At 32.3% G+C, this 22,754-nt stretch overlaps 1 protein-coding gene across 1 annotated transcript in view; it reads left to right on the forward strand.

Moving 5' to 3' along the window:
• The first annotated feature begins 391 nt into the window (after positions 1 to 391).
• Positions 392 to 22,754, forward strand: part of LOC119610558 (beta-1,4-glucuronyltransferase 1-like) — a 104,279-nt gene continuing 81,916 nt past the window's right edge. The window contains exons 1-2 of the mRNA XM_037965824.1: positions 392 to 1,844; positions 20,802 to 20,826. The gene's annotated coding sequence lies outside the window, so the exon portion shown is untranslated. The remainder of the gene's footprint in view (positions 1,845 to 20,801; positions 20,827 to 22,754) is intronic.

Below are 22,754 nucleotides of genomic sequence, written 5' to 3' on the forward strand. Positions count from 1 at the left end.
TAACTAACTAACTAACTAACTAACTAACTAACTAACGCATAAAACGTCAACAATTATCAATAGTACTGAATTATTCAACCCTGCTACTCTTGTTTTAAAAACATATGTTTTTACGTACATAGATAATTATTGTTGTACATTTTTCTTTAGTTTCTTCTTTAAACTGCTTCTTGCTTGTTCCATATACCACTTTGTTCCATGTCAACCGTGGGGCTTTATTTTGGGGTTTTATTAAAAGAGCTACTGTTAAGCGGAGAGTTAGTGAAAGAGAGAGAAATTTAGTAATTGTTTAAAGTAGAGAAAGAGAATATAATGAATGAATATTAAACAATTTCATTAAACAAACATTTGTCAAACAAAACTCATACAACTTGTTCGTATTTTAATGGCAGTTGCAATTTGAAACACCCAACGAAGCAGGTGATGGAATACGCGCAATAAACGTGTGGATTTTTATTTTAATTTCAAACGCCTAAAACGTCTCTTAAACGTGCAATAACGTAGTTTTTTCCTATTAGTGGCGTTTTCGTTTTTCTTTTTTGATTTTTTATATGAATTTTTGTTTCACAACAACAGTTTACACTTTGAAAATTACAAAGGAAATTAAAGAAAAAAGCTAAACCAAAAGGATTGCCAAGAAAAGAGCATAGAAAAATTTGTGTTAATAAGAAAAAGATTTTGCGAAAAGCAACATAAAGTGAGTGAGTAATTGTTTAATAACATGAAAATTATGTGTTTTTCTTAAAAAAGTGCTTTTTTTTCTGGTGATGATTAAGAATCAAATAAAATAAAGTGGAAAAAACAACAAAAATTAAACATCTAGTGTTAATTTTTATATGTCAAAATCTTATTTCTTCACCATTTAAGAGGTTTGCTGCTGTCAAACACCAACAAACAAACATTTGTAAAGTTTATGTGATAAAAAAAGAGAGATAATTTTCATATTTACAACAAGAGAGCTGCTAAAAAGAGAGCCGTAGTGCGGACAATAAAATGAGGCCGTTATACTAAACAAAAAACAACAACAAACTAACAGCGAATTGCATTTGCAAAAGAAAAATAACAAAATCAGCTGTAAAAAATTTAATTGTGAACAAAGTTTGTTGGAAAATTGTTAAGAAATTTATAAATCTATGGCAGAAATAACAAATTATTATAAAATTAATATAAACAATTGATAAAGTGTTAAACAATTCTTTAAAATAAAAGAAATCTTGTTAAACTTGTTTTGCTTTTTCATTCTTTCTTTTTTGTTCATTGCTTTAACTAAAGAATTCTTTAAATGTTTGTTTAAATTAAAAAACAGCTAAAAAAATTTGTGTAAATTCCTTAAAATAATTAAAATAAAAGAAATAATTTCTTTAATAAAGAGTTTCTCTTGTTTAATTATTGCTTTAAAACAAGTTTCTTTTAAGTTTTCTTTTTCAACATTTCTGCGCAAAAATAACAAAAAAAGAAGTCAAAATATAAAGCAAAATATAAAAATTATCATAAATATAACAAAAAATAAAAAAAACTAATAAAAACAACAAAACCTCTCTGACCCCTTGGAGAAAAAAAAACACAACTACAATAAGCAGCAAAACCTCGGGAAAGGAAAACTATCAGCAGCACCACCAAAAACAACAATTTTAATACCATTCCAAGCTGTACTCCATCAACAACAAATCTTATTATAAACAACTAAAATTTTGTTTGTTATTAGTTTTGCCTTAACTCACCTCGTGTTTATATTATTTTTTTTGCTGTTTTTTTTTTTTTTTTTGATAATTTTTGGTTGTGTTTTCTGTTGTTGTTTTTTTGTGAATACTCTTCATCTACTCTACTCAAAACTCAAGTGTGATGTAAGTATTATTATTTATTATTATATTTTATAATATGTATATTTATTGTTGTTGTTGTTGTTTTTATTTTCTATTCTTCTTTGCATGTTTTACATAAAATTTGTTTATTTGTTATTTTTTCTATCAATAAAGTGTTGTTGTTGTTTTCGAATAGGTATTTATATTAATACAGGAATGGACAGTTTGGTGCTATTGTACTTTTTTTATAATAAATACATATTTACTAAGTAGTTCGTTCAAAGATTACAATGGAATAGTTAATAGACTTATCCATAGACCAGTCAATATTTTAGTCCATAGTCTTGTCCACAAATTAGACCATAGATTAGTCAATAAACTGGACCGTAGACTAGACCCTAGACTAGTCAATAGACTACTCCATAGACTAGACTTTATACTAATCAATAGACTGCGTCCATAGACTAGTCAATAGACTTATCCATAGACTTGTCTATTGACTAGTGTAGTGACTAATCTACTGACTAGTCTATCGTTAGAGTCTATTGATTAGTCTACAGACTAATCTATGGACAAGTGTATTAGCTTATCAATAGACTAGACCATAGATTAGTAATTAGACTACACCATAGACTTGTCAATAGACTACTCTATAGACTAGTTAATAGACTAGTCTACAGACTAATCAACGGACTGGTTCATAGACCTGTCTATAGACTAGTCAATATATTAGTCAATGGATTAGTTTGTAGACTATTCATAGACTAGTCAATTGATAAGTCAGTAGAGTAGTCCATAGACTAGTCAATAGACTTATCCATAGACTAGCCAATTGACTAGTGTAGTGACTATTCTATGGAGTAGTATATTGTTTAGTCTACAGACTAGTCTATGGACTAGTGTATTAGCTTATCAATAGACTAGACCATAGATTAGTAGATAGACTACACCATAGACTTGTCAATAGACTACTCTATAAACTAATCAACGGACTGGTTCATAGACCAGTCTATAGACTAGTCAATGGATTAGTCAATGGACTATATTACTATATATAGTTTATAGACTATAGCTCAATAGACAAATCAATAGACTAGTCCATGAACTAGTCAATTGATAAGTCAAGAGACTAGTTCATAGACTAATCTATAGACTAGTCCAAATTAAAAAAAAAAATACTATACCTATATATAGTACTATACTATACTATAGTCTATTGAATAGCCTATTGTATAACTTAAAAAAAAAATGGTCAATAGACTAGTGCATAGAAATAGACTAGTTAATAGGCAACTCTATTGACTAGTCAATAGACTAGTCCATTGGCTAATCTATAGACTAATCTATAAACTAGTTAATATACTAGTCCATAGACTAGTAAATAGAGTTGTCCATAGAAAAGTCCAAATTAAAAAAGAAGTATTCCATTGACTATTCTTTGGACTACTGACTAGTCTACTAACTAGTCTATTTACTAGTGTACTGACCAGTCTTTGATATAGTTTATAGACTAGTCTATGGACTAGTGTATTGACTAGTCTACTGATTAGTTTATTGACAAGTGTATGGACTAGTCTATGTACTAGTATGTTGAATAGTCTATGTCTATTGACCATTTTCTTAAGTTTTACATCCAATAAAAAAAGTCCCCATTTAATAAAAACAAATACCATTTCAAAATTTCAATTTTCCATGTCTGTCTCAAAATATTATAGTAGCATTAGTTGCTACTTCTATTGCAGCTGCTGCTACTAGTAGTGGCTGCTGTGCCGGCGGCAGCTCTGAGTAAATTTCATTTGAAATTTTTATCAGTTTGAACATTTTATGTGTCGAGTTTTATTTTTATCGTTTTTAAAAGCGTTTTAAGAAAAAACTAATATTATGTTTTGGTGATAAAAAAAAAATGAAAAGTGCTCTTAATATTAAGTGATGCCAATGAAATTTTGTGCATTTTATAAATTTAAAAATTAATGTGAAAGTATTTAGAGTTATGTTCTGAAATTAAATTCGAATCTGAAATTTGGTAGCAGGTTTTCAAACGTTCTTTACTGCGATTAGACCAAATTGGGAAGATCCAATAGATGCTTAACTTTTGAAATTGAATTGATGAAAGTTAAAATATTCTCAGTGTAAAGATGTAGATTCAAGGAATATTATTTCTATTTTATACGTCTTCTATTAGCAGTACTGAGAAAATCAGTACTGTGATCAAAGATCTCCAATATTTTGGATCATCATTACTCATCAACACTGGAGATCTAACGAATAGATCGGATAGAACCATCATATGTAGTTGATGATTAACAAGCATATTGTCTTCTGCTCATAGTTTCCTCAGTTCGGATAGAAGTTAATCTTATAACATGATCTTCTCTTTATTTGCTGTGACTAATACTGCTCCATTGTATGTATAACTCTGTTAAAGAACTTTTGTTTTTTCTAAAACATTTCATTTTGACAGTGACAGTTTATAAGTAAATATAATAAGTTCTGCGATAAGACTTATCATTGAACTAATTATTGTACAACATGTTTAACGTATGTATAGACCAAAAGCTTTAGCCATAACAAACCGATAAACTAAAGCGCAAAAAAGTTTATATCATGCAGCTGATATGAGGATTCGAACAGGTGGGACTGATAAAAACGACTATATTAATATTGAGTGGGTTAGTTAGTTAATTAGTTTGAAAGGAAGATGAGTGTTACATCAAACCTTAACATCCATCGAGTCTGTTATACGCTCCTTTACCAGGAGACTCTGGTCGGAATTGAACCCACGAGCTCAGGTCAGACAGACTAGAAAACTAACTACTGACATACCGTCGTACGATTTCGACTTATCAAACGCAGTTAGTCATAACCACTGTGTCGACCAAGTTTCTAGAATATTGCTCGATCTTAATGCATGTACATAACTCTTGCCTCTGTGCGAGTTTAAAACTGGAGGCAGAATTGTTCGGAAACTGTGACACATTGATTCAAGGAAGAGAATCATGGTTACGGAAGTTCGGCAAAGAGTCAATGCATCGGAAAATCTGGATGGCTCTAATACGTCTTTCGTCACGAATGTATTCTTTGTAAACGAAAGTGAAGACAGAAGCGAGAGTTGAGATAGTCAGCACATAACAGTCTCCATTTGTTATTTGTCATGCATTAACTATTTTGGACTAGCTTTCAGTCTCTCTCTCTCTCTCTCTCTCTCTCTTTGAAATCTATGGAACAACGATTGCCTTCTTCCTGGGACAAGCACATGTTTAAATATCTTACCACCTGGGTGTCAAGTGTGTTTGAAATAGAATAGGATTTCTTTGTAGACGAGAGTGAAGACAGACGTCAGTTAAGTGTCATCACTTTAGAGTCCCCAAGCAATGTAAGGAGTGGACAAAAAAACAAACTTAAGCCAAAAGGTTTTTTGTCTGCATTAACTACTTTGGACTAGCTTTCGGTCCCAACACTAGCTTCCAGGCGAAAGTCTGAATGTGTAAAGATGGCTCAGACAGATGTAGTCATATTTGCCCAGCAGCTAAAGGGCAAAAAATTTGTTATCGAACAAAAAGGAACTAGGACACTTGTGGATTATTGATAAAGCTAATAAGGAGCAGGTAACTTGAATAGGTCAACCTGACGAAGACAAACCGTTTGCAATATTATAACGGTAGTTAGGACCGCAAAAACCTTATAAGATAACCTAAACGTAAAGATAGCTTGTATAAGTTATCCGTTCAAGGCAACGAGAGCGGTTTATAAAAGCAAGGTCAAGATAATCTCACTCAAACACATGAAATAATGGAATGGTGGATAAGACCACAAATCCTTATCGGGTAACTCAAATGAAAGGAGAATGAGCCTAACTTCACCAAAATGGAATGTGAACAATACGGAGCATGTAGTGAATAAAGTGAAACACTGGAACACTCTCACTACTCTTGCCCAGAGTTGGTCGAACTTGGAACTTAACATCCTTATGATTGACAATTTTTATGAATTACTTTCAAAAGTCGTGAGTTAAGGGTTGTCCATAATGAACATTGTTTGGAAATTTTAAGGAATTACTTGCAGAATATTGTGCTTCTAAAACTTCAAACGATAAGTCCACTTTAAGGGAGATTTACACATATACTTAATGAAATTATTTGGATACATTAAGAAATTACTTGCAGAATACTGTGCTTCTAAATCTTTGGACGACAACTCCACTTTAAGGGGGATTCACTTAACATCACCTAATACAAATTATTTGGACATTTTGAGCGCACAATTGTATCGGTAGCATTCCAGTTATATCCTCTTCAATCTAACTTGATATCAGAGCCGCCACGCCTACTCCTGATAGTTCGCCCCCTTTTTTTTTTCTCAAATTTTCATAATGATAGTAAAGCTACTCGTACTTTTAACTTTTAAACTTTAAAATTGTTTATTTTCAATAATGTGTCAGCAAGTTGACCACACTGGCTTTGTTTTATTACAAAGTTTTTCGTACTGCTTTAATTTTTAATGTTTATTGTTTGTAATTTTTTATTGTTTAAAATTGTAGGTGTCACATACCGTTAGCGTTTGTTGTTTTTTTTTTTATTTTTTGCCACTTTACCTGTACATTATTTTGTTCAACTAAACAATAACTTTTTGTTGTAGTTGTAATTTTTCTAATTCACTAGAAAAAAAAAATTAACAATTCTTGTCAGTTTTTAGCATTAAACATGCATTGATATTAAATATTAAGTATATGAAGAAAATAATAAAATATATTGTTTAAAAAAACATGCCAAAAATATAGAGCATAGTAACTAGAATAGGAATAGAAATAGTTGCTAAATAGAATAATAATATACAACTGATGCGAATCTTAAAAAAAACGGTTATTTTTCGAGGTGAAAACATAAACATTTTTTAAAAGTTTTGTATTAAAAAGCTGGATAATTGTTTAAAAACTGAAACCAAGTGATCTTATTCTACTCTCTTAACCTGTCCCTTAAAGTGATCTTACATAAAGTTCAAATACTACATCGAGCTTATCTTGATCTCTGCCTCGAAGTGATCTCAATCTATACAGAAAGTTTTCTGCTATCCTCTCCTGATCTCTCTCAAATTACTCAACTTTCCAGGCGAAAGTTTACACTTAGTTACGATCGGGGGGAGGCATCCGTGTGATGGCATAACAATAATTTAATTCTGAAAAAAATTTTAAAGATTTTGTTATTATTTTAAATAATTTCAAATTTAAAGAACCTGTTTCTTTGACAGTGTCAGTGACTTTTCAATTCATATAATTGCAAATTTATAGCTTGTACAGTTTTATAACTTAATACTTAAAATCAAAAAGTTGGAGGGGGGTTAAATTCGATCGATTTAATGGTAGTAAACCCTCAAACGACTATATATTCCGGAGTAATTTTTAAACTCTTAGACGATTATGCAAGTCAGTCTGCCTGATATGCTAACTATGAACTCTTGATGTTCGGACCGTAATTGAACTTTTAGACTCTTAGACGATTTATGCATGTACGTCTGCCTGTATGTTAAATACGGAATCTAGATGTTCGGAACGAAATTGTCAAAAGAGCATTTAATACCCGAAGACTCAATGTTGCATCTTAACACGCAAACTCAGGTCATCATTAGGTTATGTGGATTGTTCACTCGGAGGCCTTGTGGCCCATTGTAGTGCCCATAAAATTACTATAATTCCGATTATATTTACTAGTGACGCATCTCTGAAACAGTTGAGAAAAGAGCTCTACCAAGATAAAGTAGTTGTGGGTGGTCTTGTAAGGCTGGATAGTCACAGAGAAGTTGTTGTAGCGACTCATCCTCCTCCTAATCCAAACAACTTCTACAATAGCTATAATAGCTTATAGAGTAGAAGAGTAGCCTATACATTCCGACATAAGTTCAATCACACAGTACCCAGTAATTATAAACCGTGAGAAGACAAATCGAGTTCCTACTAAAAGACACGAGAGTCCTAATTCTATGCTTTGGACAGAGTGGGACAGAGCAGTCTGGATATTCTACAAGTGGTGATATTTGACCTCGCTGAGTTTCTGTCTCACACAAAGCCCAGTCATCTATTAATTTCGATAAGGTCAACAGGGGTGAGTGTGAATATCCCTTTGAGCAAGAGTTAGGTCTAGGGACGACTCAGATATTTCATGACCTCATGTCCCGGGACCCATATCAACTCAATTGAGAAGACATTTAGACTTAATAACATTAAAGCTAAGAGCCCTGATTGATGCAAGGCTGTCTAGTTGAATTTTTGTGTTTCAGATCCCGGATTCTTCTCGCGTCTGTATCCATGGCATATATCCCTGTCTAAAGAGACAACACAAGATCGAGTTTATGGGAGAAAATTCCCGTGCTCGTGCCTCTTTCTGTCTTTGACGCATCAGTGTAGAATGAGATAACATCGTCCCTTAGGACAGTGTTCACGGCCCAATCATACCTTGTAGGTTTTGTGGTCCTTACATAAACCTACTATGTAGTACGTTTCCTAACTCCTGATTGGCCTGTCGGTCTTATGTAGGAAGGTGCCGTTACCAATACGATCATGCTTCAGTCCTTTCGTAGAGCAGATTTAGCACAAATGCATTTGAAATCACATAATGTAGTGGCGGTTATATAACTTCCGGCATAGCCCATTATAAAGATATTTCTTTGATTCGTTATGAGTTTAAAACTAATCTACATAAAATTATGTTCTCCATAGAAATTTCATTCATTCATTTAAATTGTATTTAGTTTATCAGCTATTCAAAATACATTGTATTATTTATATTCATTATTATGTAAAAGACAATATTTATAAATAAATAAATATGTTTAGGGCTCGCAGGACCATTTGTTAAAATACATTAAATGTACTTTCTATTCAAATACAATTTTTTTCTCTTACCCAGTTATCAAACCACCCTCGTTTTATACACATAATTTTTTGGTTGTTTTCTCTATAATACAACAAAATTCTTATTTCCGATTTATGTAGGTCTTGGGTTTTTGTGGTTTATATTTCATTTATTCTCATATTTTTCTTTTTCGATAAAATTATACATTTTGTTGGACATGTAATAGAAATACATATATAAAAAATTTATGAAACGTGTTAAATGGGCTGGTTTGTTTAAATAATTATAAAGTATTTTATATACATATATATTCTTTTTTGTAAACTTAGTACATGTCATAAAACTAAAAGTTCAAAAAAAAAAAAAAGAACTAAAACCAAATATTTTAGTTATACCAAAAGAATTTTAGCTAACAGCATATGGTATGAGGTTTTGGGGTTTTTTAGTTTTTTTGTTATATTTTCTATAAGAAAATATAATTTCAAAAAGCCTTAAAAGGTTTTATGTGTGTAAACAGATGACTATTTGGTGATATTTACTATAATTTTTTAGAATAAAGGCTTGTTGTTCGCACTACCTAAGCCGTAATATCTCTATTCGATATATAGTTTTAAATTTTATCAATTAAAGATCCACGTTTGCGGTCTAAAAAGTTCTTGAACTTTCTTTAAAAGTCTTTTTTTAAATAGCCAAATATCCCCCTGCTGCTTTTGTATGTAATCCACCATTTATACACTAATTTATTAAAATAACAGGTTCGCTCGCCTGTGATTATTTCCTACATAATCCCCTCTTATGTTTGTTCTTAAATAAGCCGCGATTTCTGGGACCTTGATATGGGTCCCATAATGTTGCCTACATGATGTTGTGTCAGCCATTGATTTAACACAGTAACAAGTTAGTTAGTTTTAGTTAGTTAGTTAGTTAGTTAGTTAGTTAGTTAGTTAGTTAGTTAGTTAGTTAGTTAGTTAGTTAGTTAGTTAGTTAGTTAGTTAGTTAGTTAGTTAGTTAGTTAGTTAGTTTTGTTAGTTAGTTAGTTGTTTTTTTTTTGTTAGTTAGTTAGTTTTCGTTAGTTCGTTCGTTCGTTAGTTCGTTAGTTCGTTAGTTAGTTCGTTCGTTAGTTCGTTCGTTCGTTCGTTCGTTCGTTCGTTCGTTCGTTCGTTCGTTCGTTTCGTTCGTTCGTTCGTTCGTTCGTTTGTTCGTTCGTTCGTTCGTTCGTTCGTTTCGTTCGTTCGTTCGTTCGTTCGTTCGTTCGTTCGTTCGTTCGTTCGTTTCGTTCGTTTCAGTTCGTTTCGTTCGTTCGTTCGGTTCGTTCGTTCGTTCGTTCGTTGCGTTCGTTCGTTAGTTCGTTCCGTTCGTTCGTTCGTTCGTTCGTTCGTTGTTCGTTCGTTTCGTTCCGTTCGTTCGTCGTTACGTTAGTTCGTTTCGTTCGTTCGTTCTTCGTTCGTTCGTTCGTTATCGTTCGTATCGTTCGTTCGTTCCGTTCGTTCGTTCGTCGTTTCGTTCGTTCGTTAGTTCGTTCGTTCGATTCGTTCGTTCGTTTCGTTCGTTCGTTGTTCGTTCGTTCGTTTCGTTCGTTCGTTCGTTCGTTCGTTCGTTACAGTTTCGTTTTCGTTCTTTCGTTCGTTCGTTCGTTCTTCGTTCGTTCGTTTCGTTCTTGTTCGTTCGTTCGTTCGTTCGTTTCGTTCGTTCGTTCGTTCGTTCGTTCGTTCGTTCGTTCGTTTCGTTCGTTCGTTCGTTCGTTCGTTCTTTCGTTCGTTCGTTCGTTTCGTTCGTTCGTTCGTTCGTTCGTTCGTTCGTTCGTTTCGTTCGTTCGTTCTTCGTTCGTTCGTTCGTTTCGTTCGTTCGTTCGTTCGTTCGTTCGTTCGTTCGTTCGTTCGTTCGTTCGTTCGTTCGTTCGTTCGTTCGTTCGTTCGTTCGTTCGTTCGTTCGTTTCTGTTCGTTCGTTCGTTCGTTCGTTCGTTCGTTCGTTTTCGTTCGTTCGTTCGTTCGTTCGTTCGTTCGTTCGTTCGTTCGTTCGTTCGTTTCGTTCGTTCGTTCGTTCGTTCGTTCGTTTTCGTTCGTTCGTTCGTTCGTTCGTTCTTCGTTCGTTCGTTCGTTCGTTCGTTGGTTCCTTCCTTCCTTCCTTCCTTGTTCCTCTTCCTCTCCCCCTTTGTTTTCCCCCCGCGTCTCGCCTTTCGGTCTGTCCCTTGTTCCGTCCCCCTTTTTTGGCCTCCCCCTCCCCTTCCCCCCAACCCTTTCCTACGTCTGCTACTTGTTAACCGCAAATAAATTTTACCATTAACAATGACGTAGTTTTTTCAGCAATTAAAAAAATTTATAAAATATTTCTTATCAGGTCCATTTGTGTAGACGAGATATTGTTTAAAACATTTAGGAGCATTTGGATAAGCTATGTAAGTAAAAAATCCCTGTATATTCCACAAGATAACAGCTTGACACAAATTACTTGTAGATAAATATTTGTTTACACCTAAAAAGGGGTTTTCCTACCGTTTAAAAAAACTCTAAGAATTTTTGGTTTTAATTCATTTTTTTTGTTAACATATGTCGCATTGCAGATTAGTTGTTTAATTTTGTTTAATAATATTTTGTTATTCAACTTTATTAGATAACAACGTGTTATCACATCAACAAAAATAGAAAATTGTTATTGTTTAGCAAACTGTTTTATTATAAAAATAAGGGTTAATTCATTATTATATACATTATTTGTTCTTTCTTTAGTAGTTATTGAGACTTAAGTAAAATATGTATTTCCTTTAAATGTACGTTTTAAATTATAAACAAATGTCTACAGTTTCCGCAATTAGATGCAAATGGCGCAATGATGTCAAAAAACAAAAAAGAAATCTGTCCTAAATTTCTAATGCAAACAGAAATGATTACAAACTAGATTATATATTAAATTATAGATTAGATTATAAACTAGACTATAGACTAGACTATAGACTAGACTATAGACTAGACTATAGACTAGACTACAGACTAGACTATAGACTAGACTATAGACTAGACAATAGACTAGACTATGGACTGGACTATAGACTAGACTATAGACTAGACTATAGACTAGCCTATAGACTAGACTATAGACTAGACTATAGACTAGACTATAGACTAGACTATAGACTAGATTGTAGACTAGACAATGGACTAGACTGTAGACTAGACTATAGACTAGACTATGGACTAGCCTATAGACTAGATTATAGACTAGACTATAGACTAGACTATAGACTAGACTATAGACTAGACTATAGACTACTATAGACTAGACTATAGACTAGACTATAGACTAGACTGTAGACTAGACTGTAGACTAGACTATAGACTAGACTATAGACTAGACTATAGACTAGACTATAGACTAGACTATAGACTAGACTATAGACTAGACTATAGACTAGACTATAGACTAGACTATAGACTAGACTATAGACTAGACTATAGACTAGACTATAGACTAGACTATAGACTGTACTATAGACTGGACTATAGACTAGACCAGCGGTTCCCACAGATTTTTACTTCGCGGACCCCTTGAAGAACTTATTTCATTTCGCGGACCCCCATACATATTTTTTTTCCTGTACATTGAGAATATATAATATTTCAGATGGGTTTTCAATTGCATGTTTTGAAGATAGAATGACTTCTTTGTTGATATGTTAACATGATGTTTAATTTTATGATCGTGTGATCTTTCATCTTCATTTTTCTTCAAGGTAGCGAAAAGGTTTCTTTATCAAATATTGTCACATGTGCTTAAGGAGTCACGTTTCAAAAATTTGTTGCGATTGCAAAGGGTGAACTGAGTAAGTGAGCTAAGTTTTCGGGAAAATAATATAAGAAAGTTGGACTTCTTCTATGTTGTTGCGGAATGCGTTATCCGCATAATATATGATTTGAACTCTTTGTTAAAGTACTGTGAATTTGGAACTTAAATTTGAATTTTAAAATACCAACGAATTATTTTACTTCATGGTTTTTGGCTACATATTTACGCGAAACGCTATGGATTTTCTATTGTTAATTTAATAATATGTATTGGTCGACAAAATCAAGTTAAAATCTGTGTATCACGTCGGATTGGAATATTTATATAGAGATGCATAAAGAGTCACCTCTGTTTTGGAAATATATAATTTTAGTCCTTTCAAACGAGAACACTTTTGCTTACAATTTGATAAACTTAAATCTGTAATAAGCTTGTCTTTGAATTGAACTTCATACTCCGGAATACCAGTATCCCTAATTTAATTGTAAGGCAGAGTATTATTTGTCTGAAATAAAAACCATTATTCAGTACATATACAGGAAATAAAAATTACAAATCACGCAGTACTTTACTTTATAAAAGTTATACAATAAATTAGTAGGGCCTAGCTTCTTCCTGATAAACAACCGAAAAAATAAAATTCAAAAAGTTACCAAAAATTTGGGATTATTGCACATAAATTGGAGATATTTGTACATACATATAAAAGCAGAATATTGTTTATTCATGGTTTTTTTTCGTTCGTCTTCGCGGACCCCCTAGGATTTTACTACGGACCACTAGGGGTCCGCGGACCCCCATTTGGGAACCGTTGGACTAGACTATAGACTAGAGTATAGACTAGACTATAGATTAGACTATAGACTATAGACTAGACTATAGACTAGACTATAGACTAGACTATAGACTAGACTATAGACTAGACTATAGACTAGACTATAGACTAGACTATAGACTAGACTATAGACTAGACTATAGACTAGACTAGACTGTAGACTAGACTATAGACTAGACTATAGACTAGACTATAGACTAGACTATAGACTAGACTATAGACTAGACTAGACTATAGACTAGACTATAGACTAGACTATAGACTAGACTATAGACTAGACTATAGACTAGATTATAGACTAGACTATAGACTAGACTATAGACTAGACTATAGACTAGAGTATAGACTAGACTATAGACTAGATTATAGACTAGATTATAGACTAGACTATAGACTAGACTATAGACTAGACTATAGACTAGACAATAGACTAGACTATAGACTAGACTGTAGACCAGACTATAGACTAGACTGTAGACTAGACTGTAGACTAGACTGTAGACCAGACTATAGACCAGACTATAGACTAGACTATAGACTAGACTGTAGTTTATACTGTAGACTAATTTATAGACTAGACTATAGACTAGTTTATGGACTAAACTATAGACTATATACGTGTGTATAGTCTAGACTATACTAGTCTATGGACTATACTAGTCTGTGGACGATACTATATACTAGTCTATGGACTAGTCGTTATACTAGTCTATGTATTAGACTATATACCAGTCTATGGTCTAGACTATATACTTGTATATGGACTAGACTATATACTAGTCTATGGGCTTGACTATTTACTAGTCTATGGACTGGACTATATACTAGTCCGTGGACTATACTATAGATAGACTAGATTATAAGCTAGTATATGGGCTAGACTATAGACTAGTCTTTGGAATAGACTATAGACTAGACTAGACTATGGTCTAGAATATGGATTAGACTATAGATAGACTTGATTATAAACTAGTATATGGGCTAGACTATAGACTAGTCTTTGGAGTAGACAATAGACTAGACTATGGTCTAGACTATGGATTAGACTATGGACTAGACTATAGACTTTCTTTCTTAATGTTGACTAAGTTTTTCCCGATTCCTGTTTAAAGAAAGGAAATTATGGAAAAGACAAAATATTACATAATAACTCATCCCCTTAGCTTATAACACAAATAACCAGTTATTTTGGTTAATAATACAGTTACAGTTATTTTTCCACAAAAAAATATGTTATTTAAATTAAATTTAAATGTTTAACTAAATAATTGCCTATTTTTTTAAATATTTTAATAAGATTTAAAAGTTTTCATAACTTAGCTTAACATTTTCAAATGCCTAAACTACTTTATTGTATAAATTATTAATAAAATTAAGTATAACATAGTTAGTATGTATGTAATACATTAGCAATATTATAATAATTATTGATTTTAATACACATACATACATTTATAAATGCAAAGTATAAATATACTTGCGTTTTTATAAACCATCTAATAGTTTTTATACAAAGTCTGTCCGTCGTTCTGTCAGTCTCAGTCTGTGTAGTGTAGTGTAGAGTAAGTTTAGTTATAATATTGTTATTTTTATTGTTATTATTATAAATTATTCCCAATTGTAACATTGATTATAATGTTTAAATAAAAACACTTAAACAGCAATAATAATAGAATAGATATTTATTATTCATTCATTCACTCGTATTATTTTATACGTTCATTCATTCATACAATTATACATAGTTTTCTATGGCAATTGTATTAGAAATGAAAACGTAGTAAAAAAATAGCTGGGAAAAGAGAAAAATGCCAAATTGTTATAACAAATTCTTAGATTTTGTTTGTATTTTATTCCTTTTCATTAAGTAGTTCATGTTAAACACCTACGTCTCTGCTTGGTTTTCCTATGCATTAAATTTTTGGGGAGTAATTACATTATTATTGTTCAAATCTTATTCTGTAGTAAATAAATAAATATGTACATATTTCATGATTTAATGTATTTATATATAAAATTAAATTTAACAAGAAATCTAAAACATCTATATGATTCCAAAGACATTATGTCAGTGGTAATAATATTTATGCACAAGTAAATTATTGAGCAAACACACAAATATATTCTCTATTTTGTAAATCAAAGTTATGCCTTATATTATACTATATTTATTGCATTAATTATATATTTTAAAGTCTACTTTAAATGTATTTAAAGTATACTTTTAGGGAGTAGAAAAGCAATTTGTATTAATAGAGCTACCTACATATTATAGAAACATACTTTAAGGTTTTTATTTAATATATGTATACATGTCTATAACTAAAGTATGCTTTTAGGTGGAATGTTAAAAAGATAAATGTTTTATTTAAATGTATAAATAATGTTTTACTAAAATAATTCGTGGAAATGGAAAAGCAGCATAAATTTACTTATTTAGACATTTTATAGAAAGTTTGTTAGTTATACTTATTATTTCTTAAAACTTTCTTTATAAAGAACTTGTTATACCCAGTGTGCTTTGCTACTCTAAAAACATAATTTTGTAAGATTCTGGCTCTAATAGTTTGCCAGAAATAGTTGGGCCTAGCTGCCCACTGTAGCTAGACTCCCAATATGTTAATCTACATGTCTAAGACTGGACTATGGACTAGGCAATAGACTGGACAATAGGCTAAAGTGTAGATTAGACTAGAGACTAGACTATAGACTAGGCTATACACAAGACTATAGACTAGACTATAGACTAGACTTTAGACTAGACTTTAAACTAGACTATAGACTAGACTGTAGACTAGACCATAGACTAGACTATAGACTAGACTATAGAATAGACTATAGACTAGACTATAGACTAGACTATAGACTAGACTATAGACTAGACTATAGACTAGACTATAGACTAGACTATAGACTAGACTATAGACTAGACTATAGACTAGACTATAGACTAGACTATAGACTAGACTATAGACTAGACTATAGACTAGACTATAGACTAGACTATAGACTAGACTATAGACTAGACTATAGACTAGACTATAGACTAGACTATAGACTAGACTATAGACTAGACTATAGATTAGACTATAGACTAGACTATAGACTAGACTATAGACTAGACTATAGACTAGACTATAGACTAGACTATAGACTAGACTATAGACTAGACTATAGACTAGACTATAGACTAGACTATAGACTAGACTATAGACTAGACTATAGACTAGACTATAGACTAGACTATAGACTAGACTATAGACTAGACTATAGACTAGACTATAGACTAGACTATAGACTAGAATATAGACTAGACTATAGACTAGACTATAGACTAGACTATAGACTAGACTATTGACTAGACTATAGACTAGACTATAGACTAGACTATAGACTAGACTATAGACTAGACTATAGACTAGACTATAGACTAGACTATAGACTAGACTATTGACTAGACTATAGACTAGACTATAGACTAGACTATAGACTAGACTATAGTTAGTTAGTTAGTTAGTTAGTTAGTTTAGTTAGTTAGTTAGTAGTTAGTTAGTTAGTTAGTTAGTTAGTTAGTTAGTTAGTTAGTTTAGTTAGTTAGTTAGTTAGTTAGTTAGTTAGTTAGTTAGTTAGTTAGTTTAGTTAGTTAGTTAGTTAGTTAGTTGTAGTTAGTTCGTGTTCGTTAGTTAGTTAGTTCGTTGTTCGTTCGTTAGTTAGTTTCGTTTTGTAGTTAGTTCGTTAGTTAGTTAGTTTCGTTAGTTTTCGTTTAGTTCGTTAGTTCGTTCGTTAGTTCGTTCGTTAGTTCGTTCGTTCGTTTCGTTTTTTCGTTAGTTAGTTCGTTCGTTAGTTTCGTTCGTTAGTTCGTTCGTTCGTTCGTTGTTCGTTCGTTCGTTCGTTCGTTCGTTTCGTTCGTTCGTTGTTCGTTCGTTCGTTCGTTCGTTCTTTCGTTCGTTCGTTCGTTCGTTCTCGTTCGTTCGTTCGTTTCGTTCGTTCGTTCGTTCGTTCGTTCGTTTCGTTCGTTCGTTCGTTCGTTTCGTTCGTTCGTTCGTTCGTTCTTCGTTCGTTTCGTTCGTTCGTTCGTTTCGTTCGTTCGTTCGTTCGTTCGTTCGTTCTTTCGTTCGTTCGTTCGTTCGTTCGTTTTCGTTCTTCGTTCGTTCGTTCGTTCGTTCGTTCGTTCGTTCGTCTTCGTTCGTTCGTTCGTTCGTTCGTTCGTTCGTTCGTTCGTTCGTTCGTTCGTTTTCGTTCGTTCGTTCGTTCGTTCGTTCTTTCGTTCGTTCGTTCGTTCGTTCGTTCGTTCGTTCGTTCGTTCGTTCGTTCGTTCGTTCGTTCTTTCGTTCTTCGTTCGCGTTCGTTCGTTCGTTCGTTCGTTCGTTCGTTTCGTTCGTTTCGTTCGTTCGTTCTTCGTTCGTTCGTTCGTTCGTTCGTTTTTCCCTCGCCTTCCTTCTGTTCTCCCTCCGTCTCCCTCTTTTGCTTCCAGTTGTGTCCATGTCTAGACCCCCTCTTCTCCACCCTGTTTTTTCAAATCTAATCAAATCAGTTCTAATCATTCCCAAGATTTTCTACAGACTACTTGGCTTTTTAAATTTTTATTTTGTAAAATAATAAAAACAATTATTATAAAAAATTTAATTATTTCCTTCGAATAAAAGTCATTTATTACTAAAATAAAAACATAAATAAATAAACTCAAAAGTCTCTTATCAATTTCTTAGCAGCTTAATAATCCATTCTTAAATACTTTCTACTTATAACGAGATTTCTCTATACACATATGAAATCATTCATTCTTTCATTCACCCACTCAGTTCAATGCTAAATTAATATGTTTTGTAATTTTTGATTCAGAATCTCCTTAAAGTGTGTGAGTGTATGTATAAATGTTATAAATATTCTATAACATAATATAAAATGTAAATAAGTATTGCCTACACTTTAGGGGATTTAAAACTTGAATAGCATGTCAACAATGTTGATACATCATTTTAGGGATATTGTTGAACACACCCCCTCTTTAAGCCCCCAAACATTCTGCAAAAAAAAAAAAAAACAGTTAACGACAACAGTGAACGTCGAACAATGGAAAATAACAGAAACATGTGAAAAAGAAATCAATAAATTTATTGAACTGTTAAATAAGCTAAATCACCAAAATCAAGCAAAAAATATATTTTTTTTGGAAAAAAATGAAACGTGCTTCCGACGTTTTACACTTTAGTGGATATTTTACACAGTCAGTATTAAATTTTTGTGCCTATAACATGTGGGAGTTGCTTCTATTTAAGCAATGAACCTGAATGGAAAATGAGCTTGTTTTGCCTTTGAGTAGGACAGGAGGAAAAAAAGGACAAAGAATTTAATTTATATATTGTTTAAAAGTGAAATGCTTAATTGAACATGGTGTTTCCTACTTACGGTTGTTACAATTTTATATTAGTTTTATGTATAAGTAGAGTATTGTAGTAGGCGTTTTAATGGAAAGAATTTGTTGCATAGTTTTAGGCGTTTCTAAAATTAAATCTAATATGTTTTATTAGATCGTACATAGCGTGGTAGATACATAGTATATTCTATAATTTAGCCAATAATCAAGTCTATAGTCTAGTCAATAGTCTAGTCTATAGTATAGTCTATTGTCTGGTATATAATCTTGTCTATATTCTAGTTTATAGTTTATTCTACAGTCTATAATGAAGTCTATAGCCTAGTCTTTAGTTTGGTCTATTATCTAGTCTATAGTCTAGTCTATAGTCTAGTGTATAGTCTAGTCTATAGTCTAGTCTATAGTCTAATCTATAGTCTAGTCTATATTCTAGTCTATAGTCTAGTCTATAGTCTAGTCTATAGTCTAATCTATAGTCTAGTCTATATTCTAGTCTATAGTCTAGTCTATAGTCTAGTCAATTAGTCTATAGTCGAGTCTATACTCTATAGTCTAGTCTATAGTCTAGTCTATAGTGTTAGTCTATAGTCTAGTCTATAGTCTAGTCTATAGTCTAGTCTATAGTCTAGTCTATAGTCTAGTCTATAGTCTAGTCTATAGTCTAGTCTAGTCTAGTCTAGTCTATAGTCTAGTCTATAGTCTAGTCTATAGTCTAGTCTATAGTCTAGTCTAAGTCTATTATCTAGTCTATAGTCTAGTCTATAGTCTAGTCTATAGTCTAGTCTATAGTCTAGTCTATAGTCTAGTCTATAGTCTAGTCTATAGTCTAGTCTATAGTCTAGTCTATAGTCTAGTCTATAGTCTAGTCTATAGTCTAGTCTATAGTCTAGTCTATAGTCTAGTCTATAGTCTAGTCTATAGTCTAGTCTATAGTCTAGTCTATAGTCTAGTCTATAGTCTAGTCTATAGTCTAGTCTATAGTCTAGTCTATAGTCTAGTCTATAGTCTAGTCTATAGTCTAGTCTATAGTCTAGTCTATAGTCTAGTCTATAGTCTAGTCTATAGTCTAGTCTATAGTCTAGTCTATAGTCTAGTCTATAGTCTAGTCTATAGTCTAGTCTATAGTCTAGTCTATAGTCTAGTCTATAGTCTAGTCTATAGTCTAGTCTATAGTCTAGTCTATAGTCTAGTCTATAGTCTAGTCTATAGTCTAGTCTATAGTCTAGTCTATAGTCTAGTCTATAGTCTAGTCTATAGTCTAGTCTATAGTCTAGTCCCCTATAGTCTAGTCTATAGTCTAGTCTATAGTCTAGTCTATAGTCTAGTCTATAGTCTAGTCTATAGTCTAGTCTATAGTCTAGTCTATAGTCTAGTCTATAGTCTAGTCTATAGTCTAGTCTATAGTCCTAGTCTATAGTCTAGTCTATAGTCTAGTCCATAGTCTAGTCTATAGTCTAGTCTATAGTCTAGTCTATAGTCTAGTCTATAGTCTAGTCTATAGTCTAGTCTATAGTCTAGTCTATAGTCCTAGTCTATAGTCTAGTCTAGTCCTATAGTCTAGTCTATAGTCTAGTCTAGTCCATAGTCTAGTCCATAGTCTAGTCTAGTCTATAGTCTAGTCTATAGTCTAGTCTATAGTCTAGTCTATAGTCTAGTCCTATAGTCTTCTAGTCCATAGTCTAGTCTAGTCCATAGTCTAGTCTAGTCCATATTCTAGTCTAGTCTATAGTCTAGTCTAGTCTATAGTCTAGTCTAGTCTATAGTGTAGTCTATAGTCTAGTCTATAGTCTAGTCTATAGTCTAGTCTATAGTCTAGTCTAGTCCTATAGTCCTAGTCTATAGTCTAGTCTATAGTCTAGTCTATAGTCTAGTCTATAGTCTAGTCTATAGTCTAGTCTATAGTCCTAGTCTATAGTCTAGTCTATAGTCTAGTCCTATAGTCTAGTCTATAGTCTAGTCCTATAGTCTAGTCTATAGTCTAGTCTATAGTCTAGTCTATAGTCTAGTCTATAGTCTAGTCTATAGTCTAGTATTCTGGAAAGATTGATAATTATTGATTTAAGAAATTTGTTAGTTTATCTCTTACAATCATTTAAATAAAATTTGTTTACGAATCTTTGCAGTTTCGATTAATTTTTTCGTTTCCCTCTTTTCTTTATAGTTCCGGTTGATATACAACAAATTTGGTAAGTTATCCTTTGACAAAATCGTTTTACAAATTACTTTACTATAACTCAAGTCAGGTACTTCAAACTTTTATTTAACTTCGCCTCAGTGTTAATTAAAGCTACTAACTCTTTTTTTGTGGACCACACCTTTTGCTTAATAAATTCGGTAAGAAATCAAATACTGACTTCGTTTGCTAAAAACAAATAAAAAATTGTAAATTTCTAATCATGAATATATAGAAAAAGTGTAGAACAACAAAATTTTGTATGTATATATTAGTGTTTATATGATGACATAAATAATTCGGTCAAGGACTCTAGAGACCAAACTCATTTAAGTTTAGGTTTCAGTATTTTTTTTAACGTAGAAAACCATAGTTTTTTGTGATGGTAGTAAATTGGTTACATGACTAACATAACTTTACTAAGCCGCACATTAATTTAAACATTTTTGTTTTTTTGTTGCAACATTCTTCTATAGAGGTACAGTAATAAAATATCTAACTTAACTTTTGAATCTTAGGTTTATTTGTTGTCGGTACTGGGGTTCTGCGTACTATTTTTTCTCACTTTTTCTAAAGAATTCATAACAAAGGTTTTTCAAATTAAGCTTAAAAAATAGAAGAGTGAACTGGAGAAAATAAAAATACTTTTGAGTCGAGAAAGTAAGGTCGGTTAAGTTCGACTAGGCTATAGACTAGACTATAGACTAGACTATAGACTAGACTATAGACTAGACTATAGACTAGACTATAGACTAGACTATAGACTAGACTATAGACTAGACTAGACTAGACTAGACTATAGACTAGACTATAGACTAGACTATAGACTAGACTATAGACTAGACTATAGACTAGACTATAGACTAGACTATAGACTAGACTATAGACTAGACTATAGACTAGACTATAGACTAGACTATAGACTAGACTATAGACTAGACTATAGACTAGACTATAGACTAGACTATAGACTAGACTAGACTATAGACTTAGACTATAGACTAGACTATAGACTAGACTATAGACTAGACTATAGACTAGACTATAGACTAGACTATAGACTAGACTAGACTATAGACTAGACTATAGACTAGACTATAGACTAGACTATAGACTAGACTATAGACTAGACTATAGACTAGACTATAGACTAGACTATAGACTAGACTATAGACTAGACTATAGACTAGACTATAGACTAGACTATAGACTAGACTATAGACTAGACTATAGACTAGACTATAGACTAGACTATAGACTAGACTATAGACTAGACTATAGACTAGACTATAGACTAGACTATAGACTAGACTATAGACTAGACTATAGACTAGACTATAGACTAGACTATAGACTAGACTATAGACTAGACTATACTAGACTATAGACTAGACTATAGACTAGACTATAGACTAGACTATAGACTAGACTATAGACTAGACTATAGACTAGACTATAGACTAGACTATAGACTAGACTATAGACTAGACTATAGACTAGACTATAGACTAGACTATAGACTAGACTATAGACTAGACTATAGACTAGACTATAGACTAGACTATAGACTAGACTATAGACTAGACTATAGACTAGACTATAGACTAGACTATAGACTAGACTATAGACTAGACTATAGACTAGACTATAGACTAGACTATAGACTAGACTATAGACTAGACTATAGACTAGACTATAGACTAGACTATAGACTAGACTATAGACTAGACTATAGACTAGACTATAGACTAGACTATAGACTAGACTATAGACTAGACTATAGACTAGACTATAGACTAGACTATAGACTAGACTATAGACTAGACTATAGACTAGACTATAGACTAGACTATAGACTAGACTATAGACTAGACTATAGACTAGACTATAGACTAGACTATAGACTAGACTATAGACTAGACTATAGACTAGACTACAGAC

Source organism: Lucilia sericata, unplaced genomic scaffold (genome assembly GCF_015586225.1).
Source record: "Lucilia sericata isolate MDLA Ls3-8-SP2 unplaced genomic scaffold, ASM1558622v1 Contig001227F_arrow, whole genome shotgun sequence".
NCBI lineage: Eukaryota > Metazoa > Arthropoda > Insecta > Diptera > Calliphoridae > Lucilia > Lucilia sericata.